At 41.6% G+C, this 23,188-nt stretch overlaps 1 long non-coding RNA gene across 1 annotated transcript in view; it reads left to right on the forward strand.

The window, feature by feature from the left end:
* Positions 1 to 5,706: 5,706 nt before the first annotated feature.
* LOC129527975 (uncharacterized) overlaps positions 5,707 to 23,188 on the forward strand; it is a 269,859-nt gene continuing 252,377 nt past the window's right edge. The window contains exons 1-2 of the long non-coding RNA XR_010131755.1: positions 5,707 to 6,132; positions 10,983 to 11,040. This is a non-coding gene — a long non-coding RNA (uncharacterized lncRNA). The remainder of the gene's footprint in view (positions 6,133 to 10,982; positions 11,041 to 23,188) is intronic.

Raw genomic sequence — 23,188 nt, forward strand, 5'->3', positions numbered from 1 at the left:
AATCCTAAGCAACTTTCTCCCACTATGTAATAATTTCCTTCATGTCAGAGTCAATATCTTAGCTATTTTTTTTCTTTCCTCATGGTAACTGGTAAGGTATTTTAAAGTCAGTAAATACTGAGTGAATATTATTTCTGTGTTGAAATCTAGTAGCATTTTTGTTACTTGAAGAACAGGAATGGACTCTTGAACTTAGTCACAGCTTCAGTGTAGACTATGACATCAGCTCTGTCATGTTGACATCCTGTGATTTGTTTGCTGTTGAGTGGTCTTCATTTAGGAAAGAGAGACAGGTGTCATATGTCCAGAGATAATTATTTCAGAGGCAACCTCTCCCTTCTCTGAACTTTTAAAACCATTACTCTCTTGGGGCACCCTGAAACATTGCTGGAGTGGAATCCGTGTTTACTCTGGTTTCTTCCTATGCTGTAAGCACTTTGAGGGCAAGGATATATCCCATTTGCACCTCAATTCCTCCCCAAACTCACCATCAGGGTCCCTTGCACATAGTGGAAGCAATAAACACTTGTTGAACAAATACATAAAGTGAAAAAAAAAATCCACACACAAAAAACACCTCAAACCAAAAAGCATAATAAACCAAGCTGGCAACAACAACAACAACAACAACAACAACAACAAAAATTAGCTCACAGAATATATATATATATTTTTTAAGATGGAGTTTCATTCTTGTTGCCCAGGCTGGAGTGCAGTGGCGCAATCTCAGCTCACTGCAACCTCTGCCTTCCAGGTCAAGCAATTCTCCTGCCTTAGCCTCCTGAGTAGCTGGGATTATAGGCACTTGCCACCATGCCCAGATAATTTTTTGTATTTTTAGTAGAGACGGGGTTTCACCATGTTGGTCAGGCTGGTCTTGAACTCCTGACCTCAGATGATATGTCTGCTTAGGCCTCCCAAAGTGCTGGGATTACTGGTGTGAGCCACTGCACCCAGCCTCGTTGTCTATTTTTAAGGACAATCAATGATGGCATAAGTAGCTTGAGCCTAAAATGCTTGTATGCTCATTCTCCTAGTGAAGCTGACATAGGTTGTGTCACCCAGTCTCAGTCATCAAGTAGGATGTAGGACCTATGTCATCCATCAGTCCATTTAACATTCATTCACATCAAGTGTCTGTGTGGCCCTGTGATAGGCACTGCCTGTAGAGAAGGGAGACAAGAAATTTTTGAAACCACTAGAGGACGATATAATACAACACAATCCACCCTGAATTTAGGCAGGGCAAATGCCAAAATTCAGAGATGGGAAGGGTGGGCAATGGAACCTGAATGACTTAGGAATGGAAGCAGGTTTTTAGCCTTTACTAAAAATTCAGTATACATTTTGCTTATTTCCTGCCTGTAGCAGATCTGCTGAATAACTCTTCCTTTTCAGAAATGCTGGCTTTACTTCCTTGCATGAATCTGGATTTTGAGAGCACCGAGGCTAGTTTATTTTCAACACAATATACGTTGGTTTGCTCTGTGTTAAACATTCTGAGTAGTTCATAACTAACTCTTTTAACTGAATTATTTTTTGAATGTGCTTTTCTTACTTATGCACCCCTCACACTTCTGTTTTTATCACAACACGATTTGAGTGGAAACTTTTGAGAATTTCTGTAGTTATCTTTTGATATGTCTTTCTATTTAAAAGGGAACCAAAACATTTATCTTAATTTTTACAAGTCATTAAAATTTATCTAGCTAAGTCCTCTGTGATTACAAGTTAAAATGGCTGAGTTTTATATCTCCAATGCTTAGCACAATGAAAGCTTGGCATGTAGTAGGCACTCAGTGAAAGCCTGGTGGACATCTCATAGTAAAAGACAGAATAGGGAAAATGTCAGACAACTGCTTGCCTGTCCACAGGCCATATTAAAATGTTTATGTCCAGAGCCTTTTGTTGAGGGAAATGGACACTTCTACAGCCTCTTGCATTTGTTGACTGTATCTCTGGAGAGCCCAGATCTGCTTCCATTACCAATTCCTGCCTCTTGTCTTTTATTGATCACCAGTGCAAATTCTTGACAGAGAAAACCTGATTGAGTTAGCAAGTAACTATAGGCTTCCTCACAGGCCTCCAGCCCAGTGGTTCTCAAATGTGAGCACAGAATCCCCTGGAAGGCTTATTATCCTTATCCGTAGGTGGCCACATCCACAACCACATCACATATTCCCCGGCCTACAGCTGATGGACATCTTACCCAAGGACCGTTCACCTACAGGCTAGAGCAGTGGTTTTCAAAGTGTGGTCTCAAGATCAGAAACATCAGCATCACCTGGAAATGTATAGCAATATGGGTGATCGGACTCTGCTGGAGATCTGCTGAATTAGAACTTCTGAGGGTAGTGCATAGCAATCTGTGTGTTTTTTCTTTCTTTCTTTTTTTTTTTTGAGACAGAGAATCACTCTGTTATCCAGGCTGGAGTGCTGCCATGGTGCAATCTCGGCCCACTGCAACCTGTGCCTCCCAGGTTCAAGCGATTCTTCTGATCAGCCTCCCAAGTAGCTGGGATTATAGGTGCGCACCACCATGCCTGGCTAATTTTTGTATTTTTAGTAAAGATGGGATTTCACCATCTTGGCCAGGCTGGTCTCGAGACCTCAAGTGATCTGCCTGCCTTGGCCTCCCAAAGTGCTGGAATTACAGGCGTGAGCCACCACTCCCGTTGGCAATCTGTGTTTTAAGAAGCCTTCCAGGTGATTCTATGCTCACATTTGAGACCCACTGGGCTGGAGGCCTGTGAGGAAGCCTATAGTTACTTGCTAACTCAATCAGGTTTTCTCTCTCAAGAATTTGTACTGGTGATCAATAAAGGACAAGAGGCAGACAATTGGTAACGGAAGCAGATCTGGGCTCTCCAGAGATGCAGTACACAAATGCAAGAGGCTGTAAAAGCCACGGACTAGCAGAAGTTATGTTAGTTGTGAGGTAGAGAAAAGATACTCAAAGTTGATATCAAAGAGGTTGGTAGCAGTGGAGCTGGAGGAGCAGAGAAAGAAAGTTGCTGAGTCACCATGATGGTGGTGGGTCAATGAACACAGCAGCTGAAGAGTCAGCATGGTGAGCTGGGTTTATTTGTTGCTATGGCAGCATTGCACCTTCCAGTTCTGGGAACGGCATCCAGAACTGCGAGAGAATAGATAGATTTCCATTGTTTCTCTTCAGCCTATGATATTTTGCTATGGCAGCCTGAGCTAGGGCATACTTTAGGTGGTATAATCTCATAGAAGCCTAGTCAGGTTTTTTTTTTTTTATGGTTGTTATTTGTTTTAAATCTGACTGAAAATTTTCTTGAAGCAAGTATAGGCTCAAGTTGATTATTATTATTTTGCTTTAGAAACCAAAAACTTGTATGCGTTTTTTTTTTTTGAGATAGAGTTTCACTCTTGTTGCCCAGGCTGGAGTGCAGTGTGGCATGATTTTGGTTCACCGAAACCTCTGTCTCCCGGGTCAAGCAACCTCTGTCTCCTGGGTTCAAGTGATTCTCCTGCCTTAGGCCTCCCTGGGATTGCAGGCATGTGCCACTAGGCCTGACTAATTTTGTATTTTTAGTAGAGACGGGGTTTTACCATGTTGGCCAGGCTGGTCTCAAACTCCTGACCTCAAGTGATCTGCTCACCTCGGCTTCCCAAAGTGCTGGGATTACAGGTGTGAGCCACTGCGCTTGTATGCTGTCTTGAGCAGCTCTTTCATCAGCTTTAGAAAGCTTCTCATTTGTCCTGGTGGGAGGCAAACCACATCTATGTTTAAGATGCTTGAGTTACAGAGACACTGGTGTGCCTCATCCTTAGGGTTGAAACTGCCTTTGCAAAATTATGACAGACAGTGAAAGAGATCTAACTGGCTCTATCTTGGTTCTAACCTTTAAGCTGTCCTTTCTCCCTCCTGGGCATAGGCTGAACTAACTTTGGGAGGAACTTATAGTTTAAAACAAAGACAATAATAGCCCTTTCCCAAAACAAAACTCTTTCTTGTGTGGGGACTAGACTGCCTCTGTAGGACTAAGAAATTAGCCACAAGATTAGAAATTATGGTTTTGGAGTCATGCAGCTGGAGGCTACAAGATTCTGATCCTCCCTTAACTGATCCTAAGATCAGTGCTTGAGACATTTTGCAGACCCTGCACTTGATGGATCAGCTGGAACCACCGAGATCGATAAACTGGCTCATCTGATCTTGTGGCCCCCACCCAGCAACTGACTCAGCGCAAGAGGACAGCTTCAGTTCCCTATGATTTCATCTCCTACCTAACCAATCAGCACTCCTGGCTCACTGGCTTCCCCCAACTCACTAAGTTGTCCTTAAAAACTCTGATACCTGAATGCTCAGGGCGACTGATTTGAGTAATAATAAAACTCTGGTGTCCTGCACAGCCAGCTCTGTGTGAATTACTCTTTCTCTACTGCAATTCCCGTCTTGATAAATTCGCTCTGTCTAGGCAGCGGGAAAGGTGAACCCATTGGGCCGTTCCAGGGTCTCCCAGCACACAGCTTCATCACAACATAAATGAATGCGGCTTGAGTGGGGCTTGTATGTAGAATTCGAACCCACAAAGTTGAAAATCTTTCCTTTTCAATAGGCTCTGCAATTTGCCTGATAGCAGATTACAAGGACCACTAAGAGCACTACTTCCAACCCAACATTATAAGCTGCTTAACAGACTAAATATGTTATGAACATAATAAATTTAAAATAAACATATGAGAATCTGTATGACAAATGCATAACATTCCTTTGAACGTTTTTTATTTTGTGATTTGAGGTGGGTGGGTGTTCACTTATACCACTGATGTTGGAAATGTGAGAATGTTTTGAAACTATAGAAACGACGTAGTTGGAGGACTAATTAGCCAGGTGTAGCTCTTCCTTCTGTGAGACAAACAACTCAGAGAGGTTTCCACAAGTGCTTATTAACTGTTCTAAATACTTCTGTTCTTTCCAGAGAACAACAGAAAGATCAAGTCTAGAAAGTTGGTATAGAACTGATGGAAAATATGAGTTCAGATCAGATTAGTACAGAGGACATTTTAGAAAACCAAGCAAAACAACAAGAGTCAATCAGATATATAACTGAACAAGGCTGCTAGGATGTGTACTTACACAAGGTGCAAAGATGAAATTACTATTGAAAATCTGGTCATGGAAAGAATGCTGGTTTTTTGTTGTTTTTGCTGTTGTTGTTTGGGGTTTGTTACTGCTTTGCATTGTGAGTATGGGCCTTTTCCCCCCCAACTCAACTCACTAACATTTCTTGTCAGTTAGACTAGACTCAAGTATTTAAAAAAGGCAGTCTTGGCTGGTGCAATGGCTCACGTCTGTAATCCCAGCACTTTGGGAGGCTGAGGCAGGCATATCACTTGAGGTCAGGAGTTTGAGACCAGCCTGGCCAACATGCAACACGGTGAAACCCCGTCTTTACTAAAAATACAAAAATTGGCTGTGAGTGGTGGCACGTGCCTGTAATCTCAGCTACTTGGGAGGCTGAGGGAGGAGAATTGCTTGAACCTGGAAGGCGGAGGTTGCAGTGAGCTGAGATCGCCCCACTGCACTCCAGCCTGGGCGACAAGAGTAAAACCTCCGTTAAAAACAAACAAAAAAAGCCAGTCTTGCTTTCTGGGAGGACTAATGGCATTTAGCCAAAATGAAAAAAAAAAAATCATTAAGTTGAAAAACCCTGCGGGACAGGTTATGCCAAGAGGGTGAATTGGACAGCTTTACAGATGCCTCATGTTAGGAAATTTTCCTGGATTTGAGTTTTGAATGTAGGAGCAGAGTTACCTGAATATATGGAGTTGATGGAGACATTCCTTGATGAGGAGCAGAAATTCCCCAGGGACCTTGTAAATCTGAAGCAGATAAAGGGAAATGAAGAAACCAAGTTTTACAACTTTGATGAGTGGCAAAATTTGTCAATAAGAGCTAGATATTAAGTAATTAGCTTTTAGGAAGCAAAGTGTATTGGACTTGGCTATGATATGAAGGAATTCATTTAATAAATCAAAACGAAAACAAAACCAACAAAAACAGAAGCGAAGCATGAATCTCCTAATCAGCAGAAAAGGGAGGACAGCCGGAGACAATCGTATTCCTGATCGATACTGATGTAAACTTGTGCTGGAACAGTAAGTTCTTTGTTTTGTCTTGTTTTTATTTATTATTATTTTTTAAATCAAGGGAGATAACGCTTGTAGAGCCCCACACACTCAGAGCCCTGAGATAAAGGGTACACGCAATGGAGGCAGGGCATCCGGGATGTGAAGGGGGAGTTGTTTCGCGTTTGACTTACTTTGCTGTCCGAGAACGACAAATACATTGAAGTGCCACAACTTGGATAGGAATAAGACGGAAGGACAGAGAAGGATGACAAACTAAATCACACAAAGGCTCATGCGCCACAAGAACTATGAAACCTAGGTGTTCTGAATCTCTGGGTTTAGATTTCCGATTAAAAAAAATCAAACATTCTAGCTGTTACTTGTTATTAGACACTCGGTAGGGCACAGGAGAATCAAGTAAGGGCAGCCATTTGCTGAGTCTCATCTTATACCACAGCGCCACCTATTGAACGCTGATAAAAATACATCCGGAAGTACCTAAAACCTGTTGAAGTCTTGTCTACACAATTTTATAAGTAACTATAAATTCTAGAATCATAGGATTTCAGAGTGATGGGGCTTTAAAAGTCATTGGAGTCAAGTTTGTGTCCAACATTTGAATCACTTTTATAACATATTTGATTAGTGTTTAATTCTGCTCCAACATCTTCAGTGAATGAAAACACACCCTCACTAAGCAGCTCATTCTATTAATATGAATACTTTCACACACTATTACTTTTCACTCAGTGCTTCACCACTCTTTTCTGCAGCACCCGGACAGAACCTAGTGCTAGGTCTTTCCAGGGTTCTTGGGAGTGAATTGGTTTCACTTTCATTGGAATTCCTCTTTGCAGACCCATTGACGGTAGGCTCTGCTAAATCAGTTACTATGCACTTTCTGTGTTTCAGATTATTGCTCATATCTCCTGTCTTCTATTTCTCCTCTCTCATTCTTTTTTTTTTTGAGTTTTACTTTTTGTCAAAAATTAATCTATTATCATTTTGATAGGTTTGGGAGGACAGAAGAAATAAAACAAGAAAGAAATAAACCCCACCATGTTTAATTAGGGGCCTAGTCATGTTTTTCTGATTCTGTTCTTTTTTTTTTTGTGACGGAGTTTCCACTCTTGTTGCCCAGGCTGGGGTGCAATGGTGCAATCTCGGCTCACCACAACCTCCGCCTCCCGGGTTCAAGCGATTCTCCTGCCTCAGCCTCCCGAGTAGCTGGGATTAAAGGCATGCGCCACCATGCCCGGCTAATTTTTTTTTTTTGTATTTTTAGTAGATACGGGGTTTCTCCATGTTGGTCAGGCGGTCTTGAACTCCTGTCCTCAGGTGATCCGCCCACCTCGGCCTCTCAAAGTGCTGGGATTACAGGTGTTAGCCACCGCGCCTGGACCTGATTCTGTTCTTATGCACGAAAAAAATGTAAGCGTAGGGCTTTACATTTATTTCAGTTAAAATTTTTATCAAGTTTGGCTTATCGTTAGAGCCTTTGGATCTTCACTCTGCCATATTAAATATATTGGCTACCTTTCCCAGCAGTCAGAGAAGGGCATTAGCAAGCCAACTGTACACTCAGCTATTTACTCAATGAACAGGACAAGACTGCAAACAGAATTCCTTTACACTAGAAACTCTGGGCTGACATTGATTCATAATTAGCACCTATCTTTGTGATCATCTGGGCCACATTCTTCTGTCTTGTTCACAAGGTAAAAGTCTCTGTCGAATGCGGAGTTCAAATGGTGAAGCTGCGTATTGACAGCTTCTTCTGATTTGTCAGTCTGGCAGAGTTTGGATAAAAACAGAAGTCCTGTTGATTCATTAGTCATGACTTTCCCTATCTGAATCTTATGCACAATTAAATGCTCCCCTTTCTTCTCTCCGTGTTCAAGGTGGTGTTAGACAACCTGCCTGAGAATTGCACTATTGATTCCTGCCCCAGTTTCTAGAATTCTTTTGTGATAACGAACAGCAGCTCATTTTGTCACCAATCTCTTCTAGGTGTAGGCTAGGATGTAGTTTGTTGGGGCCAGGAGGTTTGCACCGATGTAGAGAACCCAGATGCTTTCTTATGATGTTTCCACCAGTTTGGATTTTTAGATCTTTCATCTGGATCCTTGTTGTATTATTTTCTGGCCAGTAATCTTTCTCCTTGGCAGAAATGAAAGATAGAAAATAGGAGATAAAGTGGTATCTGCCTCTATTATCCATCTTTCACTACTCTTGTATAATTCCAGAAAGTGCTCTTTTTAAAAAATTTCTTTTTGAGATGCAGTCTCGCTCTATTGCCTAGGCTGGAGTGCAGTGGCATGATCCTGGCTCACTGCAACCTCCGCCTCTCGAGTTCAAGTGATTCTCCTGCCTCAGCCTCCTAAGTAGCATGAACCGCCATGCTGGGATAGTTTTTGTATTTTTGGTAGAGATGAGGTTTCACCATGTTGGCCAGGCTGATTTCAAACTCCTGACTTCAGGTGATCCATACGCCTCAGCCTTCCAAAGTGCTGGGATTACAGGGGTGAGCCACTGTGCCCAGAGAAGTGTTTTAAGTCACTCTTTGCATTTAAAGTTTATCTGCCTTTCTTTTGTGTGGTATAGAATCTGAAGTTATTTGGCTAGGCAAGCTTGCTGGATTTCTTCAGTTTGACCTTTTAGATTCATTTTCCACCTTTATCCATAATTTTTTGTTCTGGGAGGCTGTCCTGTGTGGAACACAGCAATGGCACCTATGCCTTCTGGCTTTCCGCAGGAGATGGGAGGGAGAGAGAGAGGAGCATGGGGTCAGGGCATATATTTCCTTGGTTCCTTCCTGCGAGGTTGACACAAGTTGCTGTGTCTCCCAACAGAATGTCACTGCTCTTGTCTAGGTGGCCTGCTCTATGCCATTCTCTTTTTGGGTTCTGGCAAGCTCTCTTTTACCCTATTCCTATACAGTTCCACTGCCACTATCTCTTATGGCTCTGCTATCCCCACTCACCCCTTTGTAATTAGTCCCTCTGTAAATAAAACCTCCTCCAATTTTCCTAATTTGTGTGCCATCTGTTTTTGTTCCTTGAGGTGGAGAGAACTGGACTGATACAGGAAGTTTAAAACAAGTGTGAGAGAAAGTTCTTCTATTGTATCAAGTTTTTTTGGACCACATGATAAACTATTCTTGGATGGTCCAGTAACTGACCCTTTGTAAAATTTTTGGTGTATCAGAGTCAAAGATAGAAACTATTTTATAAATTTTTTAGATTAGAAAACCAAGTGGTATTTTTTCTGATATTAATGCCTATGTAACTGAATGCTATATTCCAGAAATGATTAGTGATATTTTGGCTTCCAAACTGTTGGACAAAAAACAGGTATATGAAACACAGGAATAATTTCTAGAATATATAAGGAACTCCTACAAATCAATATGGAACAGACAAAAAATAAAGCAGAAAAATGGGCAAAGGGTATAAATAGACAAGTCACAGATGGAAAATGTATATGAAAAGATGCACAACCTCGCTAGTAATCTGGAAAATGCAAACTAAAACAAGATAGCACTTCATATGCATTATAAGGGCAAAAGTAAAAAAAGTCATAGAATAGTCTTTGGGGAGTGGGTACAAGTGTAAATTAATACATCCACTTTATTTATATATATTTTATATTTTTATTATTTTTAAAATTGAGGTGGGATCTTGCTATGTATCCCAGGCAAGTCTCAAACTCCTGGCTTCAAGTGATCATCCCACCTTGTCCTCCCAAAGCACTGGGATTACAGGTGTGAACCACTGTGCCTAGATGGTGCAACCACTTTGGAAAATAATTTGGCAATATTTTGTAAAGTTGAAAGTAAGCATGCCACAGGATCCAACAATTTCAATTCTAGGTATTCATTGGTCTAGAACTTTTTGCACATATGCACTAGGAGACATGGAAAAGGCTGTACATTATGGCACTGCTTGCAAAATATGAAAATTGGAAATAAGCTAATGCCCATCAAAAGGGGAATGTATAAATAATCAAGGTATGTTTATATGATGAAATGATGCAAAGTGGTTGAAATGAATGAACTCAATCAATATATATTAGGAGGCAATGAGGTTTTTTTTTTTTTAAAAAGCAAGTTGCAGAAAGATGTATACTAGATGCTACTATTTTTTCCAAGTTGGATAGAAATTAACACACAAAGAAAAGTATCTTTTGTTTGCAGATAGGTATATATGCAGCAAAATACAGGCTGAAAGACTAAGCCTAGGCCGGGCGCGGTGGCTCATGACTGTAATCCCAGCACTTTGGGAGGCCAAGGCAGGTGGATCACGAGGTCAGGAGATTGAGACCGTCCTGGCTAACACAGTGAAACCCTGTCTCTACTAAAAATGCAAAAAATCAGCTGGGCTTGGTGGCAGGTGCCTGTAGTCCCAGCTACTCTGGAGGCTGAGGCAGGAGAATGGTGTGAACCTGGGAGGGGAGGCGGAGCTTGCAGAGAGCCAAGATTGCGCCACTGCACCCCAGCCTGGGTGACAGAGTGAAACTCTGTCTCAAAAAAAAAAAAAAAAATACTAAGCCTAATTCATAGTAACAGTTCCTCATAGGGCACGGGTCTCCAGTCCCTGGGCCATGGATTGGTATGGTGGAAACAAGCTAATTTAGGAACCGGCTGGACAGCAGGTTGTGAGTGTCTGGCGAGCAGGCAAAGCTTCATCTGTATGTACTTACAGCCACTCGCCATTGCACACATTACCTCCTGAGCTCTACCTCCTGTCAGATCAGTGGTGGCATTAGATTCTCATGGGAGCGCGAGCCCTATTGTGAACCATGCATGCGAGACATCTAGGTTGTGTGCTCCTTATGAGAATGCCTGATGATCTGTCACTGTCTCCCATCACACCCAGATGGGACCATCTCGTTGCAGGAAAACAAGCTCAGGGCTCCCACTGATTCTACATTATGGTGAGTTGTATAACTATTTCATTATATATTACAATGTAATAATAATAGAAATAAAGTGCACAATAAATGTATGTTCTTGAATCATCCTGAAACCACCCCCCTGCCCCCCATCTGTGGAGAAATTGTCTTCCATGAAACCAGTCCCTGGTGCCAAAAGGGTTGGGGACTGCTGCCCTAGGGAGTCTGAGGGGACTGAGCCTGTGAGGGAACAAAAAGGCCATCCCACTTGGGTCCCCTTCTCACACTCTCGGGTGCTGGTCCTTCAAATGCTCTCTCTCAGGCCCCAGCCCCATCAAGGCTTGCCTGTTCTCCTCCAGCACAAAGTCCCCCTTCAGGAGATTCCTCCTCATGAAGCAGCCCAAAGAGTGGGCACATAGCAAATTTTTCTCGTACTGAATTCACTCATTCGTTTTCCTTTCTTTTTTTTTTTCTGAGACGGAGTCTCGCTCCGTTGCTCAGGCTGGAGTGCAGTGGCACCGTCTCGGCTCACTGCAACCTCTACTTCCTGGGTTCAAGTGATTCTCCTGCCTCAGCCTTCCGAGTAGCTGGGATTACAGGCGCCTGCCACCACACACAGCTAATTTTTTGTATTTTTAGTAGAGACAGGGTTTCACCGGTCTCGAACTCCTGACCCCGTGATCCACCCTCCTTGGCCTCCCAAAGCTCTGGGATTACAGGCATGAACCACCACACACAGCCTCATTTTCCTTTTTCTCTTCCCTTTTTCATCCTATTTCTTCTTGTTCCCATACTCCACCAAAATTGTTACCAAACCCTAAATAAACATTTATCTCCCACCTCTCAAAGAGAAAGTGTATTTTGTTTTGTTTTGTTTTGTTTTTTTGAGACGGAGTCTTGCTCTGTCGCCCAGGCTGGTCGGCTCACTGCAAACTCCGCCTTCCGGGTTCACGCCATTCTCCTGCCTCAGCCTCCCGAGTAGCTGGGATTACAGGCGCCTGCCACCACGCCCGGCTATTTTTTTGTATTTTTAGTAGAGACGGGGTTTCACTGTGTTATCCAGGATGGTCTTGATCTCCTGACCTCGTGATCTGCCCGCCTCGGCCTCCCAAAGTGCTGGGATTACAGGCGTGAGCCACCGCGCCCGGCCGAGAAAGTGTATTTTTAAATTCGCACTTGAAATCCCACCCTCTTTTTCTGCTTACTTAGGGTACCGCATTCCCCGCCCTTGCCCCATCCCATCATTTTTGGGACTATACCCTTGCCATGCTCTCTGTATTGCCAGGGAGCCTCTATGATTTGTGAAATTCTCTTAGATTTGACTGGCTGCCTTCATTTTAAGATTGAGGGAGCAAAACCGGTTTATTCGGGTGTAAAAAGTTCTTTAGAGCCAGGAACACAAAGAGTCTTTGCAACATTACTTTCAAAGGGTCTGGAGAGTTACACCCAAGCCCACAGAAGTGAGGAAGGAAAGGAAAGAGTTTTCCACCAGCTGACATGTTGCTGAGAGCTCTGCCCCTTGTCATATCAGCACATTCTTATCGAATCGGCTTTGTCTGAAAATGGATTTCACATTTGCCACCTTATAATTCAACATGTATGCTATTTCCTGTCAGTTTAACTCACCCCAAACTTTTGTTTAACAATAACCAGTTCCCGTTGTTAATTCTCAGAAATAAGAGGACACTTTGGGAGGCTGAGGCAGGTGGATACCTTGAGCCCAGGAGTTCAAGACCAGCCTGGGCAAAGTGGTGAAGCTCCACCTCTACAAAAAATACAAAATTAGCCAGGCAGGGTGGCACACCTGTGATCCCAGCTACTTAGGAGGCTGAGGTGGGAAGATCACCTGAGCCAGGGGAGGTTGAGCCTGCAGTGAGCTGTGATCTTGACACCACACTTCAGCCTGGGCAATAGAGCGGGACCCTGTGTCCAAAAAAAAAAAAAAAAGAGAATAGTGCAACACTGCTTTTCCTTGTTACTGTCCTGTCATCTCCCTGGAGTCCCTGAAACAACACAAATGATGGCTCTTAGCAGAGACCAGAAGTCAGGTCAGGGCAGAGGACCCTCCCTGAATGGCCCCTCTCACCCATTCTTTTCATTCATTTGTCCCACTGGCCTTCATGAGTCTATTATTTGACTCTATTAGTGTATCCCTCTTTATGAGTGACATTTCCTAAACTTTTTCCTACAGAGTGTGTTCTGTACCCAGTGGTAGCTCAAAAAATGTTGCCTGGTTGACAATCACTGGGTCAGCTGGGTTGAGGAAAGAAGAAGTGGTGTCCTTGGAGGAAGGCAGCTTTTCTCCACCTCCAGGTTGGACGTGATGTCTGAGTCCAAACATGTCTCCTATTTTCTTTTTGGTCTTGGAGATTACTTTCTTGAGATAAGCAAAAAGAGTCCTTACTTGCTTACCAAGTTTGATTTTGCCTGAGTTCTTACAAATAACAATTTTGTTTATTGACACGGGAGTCAAAAGGCTCATTTTGTCCAACTTTCTGATTTTGCAGATCAAGAAATAGGTCCAGAGGCATTGACATTTCCCCAATAACAGTAATATTATTTTATATAACACAGCTCTCAAGTACTACTGCCTCCATTTTACAGAGGAGGAAAGAGATGTTCAGAGAGATGAGGTGGCTGGCCCCAGGCAGCGCAGAGAGTGGGTAACAGCCTGGGCTTGAAGCCAGGTCTCCCGATTCCCACTGTGATGTTCTTTGACGGATTCCACATGGCTTCTGGGCATGGGAGAGGACTTTGGAAATAGATAGTCTGCTGTCCAGAGCTCCAATTAATTTTTATATCTATACTTTGTAATCTAAAAACACTACTGCGAGAATATATGCATTTAAAACATTAAATTATATTTATTTGTCATTCATTGGTAAAGCACGTTGTATAAAATTCAAAGGGCACAAAAGGGCATAGTAGAAAAAAAAAAAGCCTTCACCCTCCTGTCCCACAGCCATCCACTTCCCCTCCCCAATCTCTTTGTCCTTCAGATACATGCTATGCTTAGATGAGCAAATATGTACATATGCACATATAAATTTTCAATAAAAATGGAGGCTTACTGTACCCTGTTCTGTACTTGCTTTTTAAAAAAATTTGATGTATTTTGAATACCAACCCTTATCAGTGCACATAGAGCTACCTCCTTCTTTTTAGTGACGGCAAGTATTCCATTGAATAGAGGTGACATAATTTACTTGTCTAGTCCTCTCTTAATGGACATCAAGATGTTTGCTGCTGTTAGGCTATTGCTGTGATGAATACAATAATTATAGGTATACATGTTTTCATTTATATATGCTAGGATACCTAGCAGAGGTTGGCAAAGTATAGCCTGTGGGTCAAATTCAACCTGCCATTAAAAAAAAAATAAAGTTTTATTGGAACACAGCTATGCCCATTTGTTTGCCTGTTGTCTATGGCTCCTTTCATGCTACAACAGCAGGGTTGAGTAGTTGTAATAGTGATGTATAGCCTGGAAGTCTAAAACATTTACTATTTGGTCCTTTTGCAAAAGTTTGCTTGCCTCTGAGCTATAGGATGAATTCTTTTTTTTTTTTTTTTGAGACAGAGTCTCGCTCTGTTGCCCAGGCTAGAGTACGGTGGCGCCGTCTCGGTTCGCTGCAACCTCCGCCTCCAGTGTTCAAGCGATTCTCCTGCCTCAGCCTCTCACATAGCTGGGATTATAGGTGCTTGCCACCTCACGTGGCTAATTTTTTTTTTTTTTTTTTTGTATTTTTAGTAGAGAGAGTGTTTCACCATGTTGGCCAAGCTGGTCTTGAACTCTTGACCTCAGGTGATCCACACACCTTGGCCTCCAAAGTGTTGGGATTACAGGCGTGAGCCATGGCACCCAGCTGATAAATTCCTATTAGTAGAATTGCTGGGTCAAGGATTTTGCATTTCCTACTTGATTGTTATGGCCAAATTCTTTTCGTAGAGGTTGTACTACTTTATTCTTCCACTAGCAGTGTACTTTACCATGTTCTCACCATTGCAGCGAATCAAATGTTTTCTTTTTATTGGCTGATGATTTAAATAATTTTTAAATAATTTATTATAATTTTTGTGGGTATGTAGTAGGTGTATATATTTATGGGGTACATGAGATGTTTTGATGCAGGCATGTAATGCGTAATAATCACATCGTGGAAAATGGAATATCCATCCCCTCAAGCATTTATCCCTTGTGTTACAAACAATCCAATTATACTCTTTTAGCTGTTTTAAAATGTACACTTAAATTATTATTACCAATAGTCACCCTGTTGTGCTATCAAATACTAGGCCTTATTCATTCATTCGAACTATTTTTTAGTACCCATTAATCATTCATATCTCTCCCCCATTCACTACAGCAAATGTTTTCATCTTTGCCAATCTATTGGTAGAAAATGATATTTCTCTTGATTTCTTTTGCATTTCTCTGATTTTGATTGAAATTGAGTATCTTTTTATGGTTGGAGGAGAGAGGAGCCTGTGAGGGAAAGAGAAATGAATGTGTAGGAAGTTATCAGCCTGAGTTCTCTGATGCAAGTAACAGAACTTATATCATCAAACCAATCCAGTGGACACCCTACCTTCAGCCCAGGCTCCCTGGGTCACTCTGTTCCTTCTTGGCCAGAAAATGAATTCCAAGCAGCACCTGCCTATTTGTGTTCCTCTCTTTTTGATAGTTGTGCAAAGTGTGAGTCACCTGCAAAACAGGGGAGGTAAGTGCTGATTTCAGCATTGGGGAAGTGGAATTTAAACTGTGGGAAGTTCTTAAACATAGGAAAGCTTTTCAAAAGGTGCGGGGCAGCCTGAAACAAATACCTTTGGCAAATACTATACCGTGGGGTGAAACTGCTTTTTTAAAAAAAAATTTAATTTTTTTTTTTTTTTTGAAATGGAGTCTTGCTCTGTCTCACAGGCTGGAGTGCAGTGGCAATCTTGGCTCACTGCACAGGAGCAATCTCTGCCTCCTGTGTTCAAGTGATCCTCCCACCTCAGCCTCCTGAGTAGCTGGGATGACAGGCATGTGCCACCACATCTGGCTAATTTTGTTTTGTTTTGTTTTGTTTTGTATTTTCAATAGAGGCATGGTTTCACCATGTTGGCCAGGCTGGTCTCGAACTCCTGACCTCAACCGATCTGCCCGCCTGGGCCTTCCAAAGTGCTGGGATTACAGGCGTGAGCCACCGCGTCCAGCCAAAACTGCTTTTCAGTGTGTGGGCAGATAGGACATTGTTTCTCTTCCCTTTAGGGGTTTATACTGTGCTGTCCCTGGGGATTAATGTTTGTCATTAGGAGGGATGTGTGACAGAGCAAGAGATCTAGCAGTTTCCTAGCAGAATCAAGAGGCCCATCTACTCCTCTTACCAGCAGGGAGGCAAGTGATGAGGCCCAGAGATTTGAGGGTCCAAGTTAAGCATTTGCAGGTCCTTGTTTTTCTTCAGTTTAGAATGGAGATTGGTCCATTGCTCAATCCTTGATGTGATGCTCTGAGGCTGGGGCTGTGGGGATTAAGAGATGCAGGGGCTAAGAGCCAGCTGAGTCTTCGCAGTTTGTCAAATATAAAGATAAATTGTTTTGAGAATAAAGCTTTATCCTAAAAAGAAAGCAAATCACTAAAGTTTTGTAGCTCATGAGGTTAGAGAAAGGGTCCTTAGCAACTAGTTAGATACTTAAAATGTGGCAAGGTGGTACAGGTAATTGCATTTAGATGTGTAAAAATTAGATTTGTAAGTTTCCAGAGAGGAACTATTGGAAATGGCTCTGTTGGAGATGGGCTAAATTAATTATGGTAAATCCATTTAATGGAATAGTATGTGGCTGTTAAAAGAATGCAATAGTTAAAAGAATACAATAGTATTGGGGCTGTTAAAAGAATGCAACAGTTAAAAGAATACAACAATTCCAATGTACAGATATGGAATTCTTTCCAAGAAATTAATAAATAAAAAAAGCAAGGTAAGAAACAGTGAGTAAGTGTCTTAGGCTGAGATCTCTGGAAGCAAAGACTGAGACAGGGATTCTTGTGTTTTTAGGAGAGGTTGCTCCCAGGAGATGGGGTGGGAACAGCATAGAGTGGTGGACAAAAGGTAAGCAAGAGATGATCTCAGTGGATATCAGTGTTAGCCTGATCCCACAGGGAGCTTTGGAGCATGAATTGCACCATAAAGCTGTCCAATCTTTTATACCCCTGTGCTGGCTACAATGTGCCGCAGGATGGAGAATTCCCTATAGAAGGGGGCAACTGTGAACCATTAGCTGCTAACACTCATAGCAGCCAAGAGATGGGTGCACTGGTTTCTACAGGGGATCTAGGCCGAGCTACAGCAGCACCCCCTGTAGACGGCGTACTGCAGGAAGGATACTTTACTATATATGCTTGTACATGCGTGGGAATCTAAGAGTAGATGCTCTTATCCTGGAGTCCATGGATCCCTAAGGGATTCACAGATAGAACTGTATTACAGGCAAATTGGTTTCTTTTGTAATCCTCTGCACTTTAGCTTACATATTTTCAAACATTATTCTGAGAGGGGGATCCATAAGCTTTATCAGATACTGAAGTGGTCTGTGGTACACACACAAAAATGAAGAGAACAAGAAAGTGGTAACAGTGTTTGCCTTGGGTCGGGGATGAATTCTAGGGGTCTGGAGTCAGGAGTAGGAAACAGATTCCTATTCTTTGTATATCCTTTTGTGCTACTGGGATTTTTGCTGTGTGCATGGATTACATTCTAAAAAGATTAAAACATAAGAAAATGTATTTTTAAAAACTACCTCCCCTTTTTTTTTTTTTTTTTAAAGAGACAGAATCTTGCTCTGTCACCCAGGCTGGAGTGCAGTGGTGTGATCGTGGCTCACTGCAGCCTTGAACTCCTGGGCTCAAGCCATCCTCCTGCCTCAGCCTCCTGAGTAGCTGGGACCACAGCTGTGTGCCACCACATCTGGCTAATTTTTAAATTTTTTGTAGAGATGGGGTTTCACTACGTTGCCCAGGCTGGTCTTGAACTCCTGGCCTTAAGCGATCGTCTTGCCTCAGTTTCCTAAAGTGTTGGGATTACAACTATGAGCCACTGTACCCAGCCCTATTTTTCCTGGATTTTCTCTTCACTCTTACTTCCTACGTTGCCTTTTCTGTTTTATACAATTTCTGCAATTGCTTGTCTTCCTCTTCCTAAAGTCTCTTCCTATCTCTAATGCTTGCATTTGATTTTAAAGCTGTTCTGGCACACTTGAATAGAATCCTGCATAATAATCTTTCACTAATTTTTCCCCCGACTCCTTATCAAATGTTCACTAAAGTGTATAGTTATTTCTTAGCATATATGCACATACTTGCAAAATAGACCACTTTAATCTGCACAATTCTTCTTAAATTCAGCTTTTAAAACATGACTTTAAATGAAGAAAATATTTGTATAACGAGAATAAGTTTTGAAGGTTGTTTCACATTCAAGATTCTTTGAGGTTTTTAACCAGAACAGGTTTGGGGACAACAACTGATGCCTCCTTTAATCACAATACATTTTTAAAAAGTTGAGATTTACTAAAATCTACCTTTCAGGATTTTAAAATGGATGCGCAATCTCCACCACTTTTGTTGCCAAGGGAGCATGCATCTGCCCTGGAAAACCTTCCTGTGGAGCGATGTCAGCAGAGATAAATGAATGAGAGTACATGCAGTTCTGGAATAACAGTGCAATTTGGCTAAAGGGTGACATCATCTTTTCACTGTTGTATGTGCCATTCTAAGTAGCAATAAGTCCAGCTGAGCTAGAGAATGAATTATAAGGAAAGTACATTGGCAAGGTGGAATAAAAATATAAAAAATTGAAAAAGAAGGTAGCTTTGAATAGATCCAGTCCACAATATATTTTTTGATATGGAAGGTCTTGATTTAATCACCACATCATAATTTGCCATTATTTTGGATTATGTGGAAAGATGCAAAGCTTCTTTCCTAATGGCTGGTTTGCTATATATACACATGTGTACCACCAGAGTATAAATAGGGACGTTGGAATTGATTTTAGTCTTTAAAGTGTACATTTAAATGCTGGAAAATAAAATGCCTTTATCAGTTAAATCTCCTTACTGTGATTCTACATGCCTCATTGGTAACACTCGAAGAAGGGTTTGCTGGGTTTTATTTGGATCGAGAAAAGAATGCCATCATCCTTCATGCTGATGAACCCAGGGGAGGATCAGTTTGTGATTCTGCATGGGTTCTTGAGGGGTTGGCCAGTATTAACTCATTGCTTTTTTTCTCTTTAAGTAACAGCTTTATTGAGATTGGATTCACATCCCAATATATTGCTTCTGTTCTCTAATTTTTTAGGTGCAACTCAAACCCCTAATATCTCCTTGTCTTCTAATTCCTCAGGCAAGAGATGACTTTCTGCAAAGGCACTGATAATAGCTATGAGGAATAAATATTGCAGATGGATTAAATCAAAGAATCAAATTTCAAAGCCAAATTAGTCATGAAAAGGAGGGAGAAGCAGAAATGAAGAAAAAAGAACCACAGAAGTAAAATCAGCAGCATTGAAAAGAAAATCGTCTGCTGTTTGAATAAAGACCCAAGATCTTTCATTGTTGGATCCCCAAAGCCAGTGCCTTTTTTGAGCAGCAAGTCCCAAGATCAAGAAATCAGAAGGAACTAATACTTTAACTAATTAGTAGTAATGAAAATTTACTAGACATCAATGACAAATTTACAAGGCAAATTTATTTCCAAAGTACATTCACATATATCACAGGTAAAATGAGGTTTTCACAAACACCATTTTAAACATAGGGTTTATTTGCAGGAGCTATTTTTGTGGCTTAGGGAACAAATGGTTCATTGAAACAGAACTTTGCTGGTCTGGTTTCAAAGAATTCTATTATATAAAAGATTCTGTAGAACAGATGGGATCAAAAGTCCCTGAACACAGAACAGGAATATCAGGTAATGAAAATGTTCTTTTGGTATAGTATTATGTTTTATGCTTTGAAAGTATTAGTATGCAAGGAACTCAGGCAAGAGCATAAAAGAGGAAGTAGGAATAATACTTTATGTTTGAATAGGCTTTAGACTTTCCAAAATACTTACATCCTACTGAAGCTTGGTAGCAAGTATTATCCTTGTTTTATTAATGAAAAACATGCTTCCAAGAAAGATGCATTACAAGCGACAGAAAACTCAAAGTGGATTACACAGTGAAAGGTATCTGTCTCTCAGTCTGTCTCTGTCTCTGTGTTTTGGCTCACAGAATTGAAAAGTTCAGGACTAGAGTGAGCTTTCAATGTGCCTTGAAAGAGATGTTCGATTGATACCATCAGGGCCCAGATTCCCTTGACATCTCTTAGTTCTGTTTTCCTAGTATGTGGTTAACTCTGATTAGCCAGGATGGAGACAATAACTCCTGAGCTAAATATGTGGAGTGGGGCAAGGATGGCCCTCTACAGGCGAAGGTGGGGGTGCATTTTAATATGAGTATGGGGGAATGGATCAGATCTGGGCTAGATCTGATATTCAAGAGGTGTAAACAGATGACCAACAAGATGCTAACAAGATGACACGATTAAAAAGATTTTAATCAAGCCTAGAACCCAGCTCCTCTGAATCCTGGCAAAACATAGGTAGGAACAAAACTGGGAAACAAGACAAGGGATGTCCCAGGAGCTGATGTTTCAGTAAGAGCATAGTTGAGAAGAGACAGGAGAAAACAATAGTTAACAGAGATAGGTGGATTTAGAAAGAAGGCTTTATTTTGAACAAGACTTGATCCCAGTTGAGACTTTGCTGAAGGAATCCCTAATAGACAGACCTGAGCCACCTCCTTCCTTTGTCATATATATGTATCTCATAGGCAGCTTACAAATATGATGACTGCTCTATAAATAACCGAGAAATCTTAGTTTCTGGATCTTACCCTGGCCCAACTCCAAATTATCTTCTTTGGTTTTAGCTGGATCTTTAGGAAGACTGGTCTGCCTAATTTTGTTGCATCTCATTGTGCCCTATTTGCCAGGCCGCTTTGATAAGGAGATCTTCATATAATTCCTTTCTGTGTTGCTGCCCTGACTACCTGTCTTCCATGTTTAGAGTTCAAATCCTCCTTTTCTAATAGCTGAAACACACCCAGATCAAAATAAGCTTCATTAAGGCAGCATTCTACAAAGACAGTGGTTCTCCAGTGGTGGTCCTCAGATTACCTGCATTTTTTTTTTGATGCCTTGTGGAAATAGAAAACACCCAAACATCACCTGTTTCTTGAAGTTTGGTGGAACTCATTGAATACAACTCTCTTAGGCCAGATGCCACTTTAGGAATTATGTCATTGATTACATTTTCAAGTTTTTTTTTTTTTTTTACAGTGCTTGATCTATTCACATTTTCACCTAATAGGTTTATTTAACTCAGGACTTTATGGGGTTGAGAAAAGCACTTTATTATGAGAAGAATATGTAGGTTATTTAACATAGTCACCTGCAGCAGTCAATATACAATAAACTATAATGATACACAGTAGTTCTAAGGTCAGCCTTGCTATTCATATTATTTTCCAGGATCACTTCACTGAGGAACTGAACACAAGCATTTAACTTGTGTGACTAGTTATGGCCTGGTCTGGGTTTCCTTCTGTAGGTATTGTCTTGTTCTTGTCGCAGCCTTTTCTTGCTTCCAAGGCCTTACTCATAAATTCTAATCTTTGCTTATGCAGTCTTTAAGTATTGTGTTTTCCTCTATCGATTTCATGGAAGGCTTCCCTCTAATGTAGCATACATTGGCCCTGCCTGTGCAAAGCTTCTTTTCTCTCCAACAAGCAGGAGACTTGTGTCTTTAGCTCTTTTTCTGCAAGAGCTGCACTCTCCCGTTCTCTTGTGGCCATGGCAGATGATTTCTCGTCACCTCCTCCCTCCCCGCCAACTTCCTTTCCTCCTTCCAATTTCTTTTATGACAGGAGTTCCTCTTGGTTGAAGTTAACATTAAAACAGTTAACTTTGTTTTTTTTTTGAGATGGAGTTTGACTCTTGTTGCCCAGGCTGGAGTGCAATGGTGTGATCTCGGCTCACTGCAACCTCTGCCTCCTGGATTCAAGTGAATCTCCTGCCTCAGCCTCCCAAGTAGCTGGGATTACAGGTATGTGCCACCATGCCTGGCTAATTTTGTATTTTAAGTAGAGACAGGGTTTCTCCATGTTGGTCAGGCTGGTCTCGAACTCCTGACCTCAGGTGATCCGCCCACCTCGGCCTCCCAAAGTGCTGGGATTATAGGCGTGAGCCATCATGCCTAGCCAACAGCTTCAGTTTTAACTGAAGCTGAAGTTAAAACAGTTTCTTCATAGGCAGACATATGAATGCTATAATTTTCTTTTGATAATATCTAATGTGCTCTCTCCTCGTATCACCAAGCAGTAATTTTGAATCTTATTGTTTTGTCCTTTGTGCCAGGGTTCTCAAGGTGTCTTACATGAAAAAAGCTCTGTGGCACATTACATTTGGGAGCTGCTGATTAAAGACATACAAGCTCTTTTGCTGACCATTTTTCCAGAACCTTGACTGGAATGTTAATATCCATTGTAGATCTCTAAGTGGGTACCAGGGTTCTGCAAAGCACTCTGGGAAATGTTTCCCTTTCCTTTATCTTTTTTAGCCAGTCTCAATGTATTATAACTTGAGTGAAACAGGGCTGTCCTATACGCCACTCTCAGCATACTGAGACATCCAAAGGAAATCCAAGTCTGGCTAAAAAAATCACCCACCTTGAAAAACAACGTATGTTGGTCAAGACAGATGCCTCTTGGAGAGGGAGCCAAAGGATAACTGCACCACCCGGGATCATCTTTATAGATCTCTCTTCCTGAAGGCCACCTCAGCACCCTAGCTGCTTCTCAATGTCTCTCTGCAGCCTCTTTTCTGTAAAATCTAGCCCTTTGATTTTTCCTCTCACCTCCGAGGTCTATTATATTCTTTCCAGATGAGCTCCATACTCTTTCTCATGAGTAAATTAATTTGACCTTTCTTGGGCTCTTCCAGCTTTTCGTTTTACCCAACACTGAGATCATTGCAACAGTTTCCAGAAGTTAGACAGAGCAAAGTCTTTTCTCTGATTCTTCCTCAGAAGGCATGGGAGGGCCAGAAGGTCACTCTAGGGCCTTTGGAAGGAGCATATACAACACCCCTCTTTCCTGGGTAATAA

This window comes from Gorilla gorilla, chromosome 19, assembly GCF_029281585.2.
Source record: "Gorilla gorilla gorilla isolate KB3781 chromosome 19, NHGRI_mGorGor1-v2.1_pri, whole genome shotgun sequence".
Lineage (NCBI taxonomy): Eukaryota > Metazoa > Chordata > Mammalia > Primates > Hominidae > Gorilla > Gorilla gorilla.